Source organism: Sciurus carolinensis, chromosome 11 (genome assembly GCF_902686445.1).
Source record: "Sciurus carolinensis chromosome 11, mSciCar1.2, whole genome shotgun sequence".
Taxonomy (NCBI): domain Eukaryota; kingdom Metazoa; phylum Chordata; class Mammalia; order Rodentia; family Sciuridae; genus Sciurus; species Sciurus carolinensis.
This window is the reverse complement of record NC_062223.1, coordinates 25,793,000-25,794,862: the sequence shown is the minus strand read 5'-3', so window position 1 is coordinate 25,794,862 and position 1,863 is coordinate 25,793,000. Positions and strand designations below refer to the sequence as shown.

At 37.6% G+C, this 1,863-nt stretch overlaps 1 pseudogene; it reads left to right on the top strand.

Moving 5' to 3' along the window:
• The first annotated feature begins 448 nt into the window (after positions 1–448).
• LOC124959435 (olfactory receptor 4A5-like) lies at positions 449–1,395 on the top strand (annotated as a pseudogene).
• The last annotated feature ends 468 nt before the right edge of the window (positions 1,396–1,863 follow it).

Sequence of the window (1,863 nt, the reverse complement as noted above, 5' to 3'; positions counted from 1 at the left end):
ACAAGCACAAGACCCTGGGTTCAATCCCCAGCACCACAAAAAAAAAAAAAAAAAAAAAGAATAGGTATTGGAATGCAGGAAATCTTTCCCTATTCATGATTGTTGGGGAACCTGTTTACAATATGCATTATTAAATATGTAAATGACTGTTGACTTTTGACTACTCTCTTCTACAGAGTATCAACTAAGGCTGAGAGAAAAATCATTAAACTTTAGATCCCAAGCAATCATTAGGAGAAATAGAATAATTATAGAAAGTTTACTGGGCTCCTTGGTAGAGGATTTCAACAGATGCTTACTAACCATTTTTGTATTTTCACCACTGTAGAAGATAGAAAGATGAAGGTGTGCTTCGTGACAGAAGGAACTCAGGGACCTGCTCACAATTTCATGGCAGCTCCTATTCTCCTGAACCCTCGTCTCTGAAACAAGTCTCATGGGAGAGTGAATGGGACAGAATAATAACGTCACAAAATTTGTCCTCCAGGGTCTCACCCAGTATTGTGATAGACAAAAGGCATTATTTGTCATGTTTTTGCTCATGTACATTGTGACAATGGTGGGCAACCTGCTCATTGTGGTGACTGTCATTGCCAGCCCCTCCTTGGACTCCCCCATGAACATCTTCCTTGCATTTATGTCACTCATGGATGCTGTCTATTCCACTGCCATCTCACCCAAGCTGATTAAAGACTTACTCTGTGAGAAGAAGACGATTTCATTCCCAGCATGCATGGGCCAGCTCTTTTTAGAACACCTGTTTGGGTGTGCTGAGGTCTTCCTTCTGGTGGTGATGGCCGATGATCGCTATGTGGCCATCTGTAAGCCACTGCACTACTTGAGCATCATGAATAGGCGGGTTTGCATCCTCCTGTTGGTGGTGGCCTGGGTGGGAGGTTTCGTACACTCTGTGGTTCAGCTTGCCTTTGTGCACAATCTCCTCTTCTGTGGTCCTAATGTCATCAACCACTTCATCTGTGACATGTACCCATTACTGGAACTTGCATGCACTGACACCTACTTTATAGGCCTTTCTGTGGTTGCCAATGGTGGAGCAATCTATGGTCATTTTTATCCTTCTCCTGATCTCCTATGGATTCATCCTAAACTCCCTTAAATCCTACAGCCTGGAAAGAAGGTGCAAAGCCCTGTCTACCTGCAGCTCCCACATCATGGTTGTTGTCCTCTTTTTTTGTTCCCAATATTTTCATTTATGTCAGACATGTTTCTACTTTTCCTATTGATAAACCCATAAGTGTGGTTTTCACAGTTATCACTCCCATGATGAATCCTTTAATATACACCTTGAGAAATGAAGAGATGAAAAATGCTATGAAAAAACTCTGGTGTAAAAAGTTAACTACAGGTTAAATAAGAAGGGATCTCCCACATTGAATCCTTTGGGTACTAATTCTAAAACAAGAAACAGGTGGCAAATTCTAAAAAAGGTTACTGTGGTAAACTCAATGTATGCTTCTTTTTATTTATAATCATCAAAGAGTAGAATAAATTATCTTTTGAATGTAGTATCAACTTTGAAAAGAATTTGGGATGACGTATAAGTGGTACTATTGTCTGTTCTATTATAAATAAAAGTAAAGTGCAGCTCTCCTTAAAATTCATTTTTCAAATTTATATTAAAATAAGACTTTTTAAATAAAGTGTTTATTTTTAAATGAAAAAAAGCAACATTTGAAAATTTGATATCATCCAGAAAATGAGAAAGCAATTTTGCTAATAGATAAATTCATGGAACCAAAAAAGTAATTCTTAAATTTTAATATTCACTATTCTATCAGTATGTCACATTTCTGTTCCTGCCCATATATTTTTGTTTTAAGATTAATTTTATTTGGTAGTCAA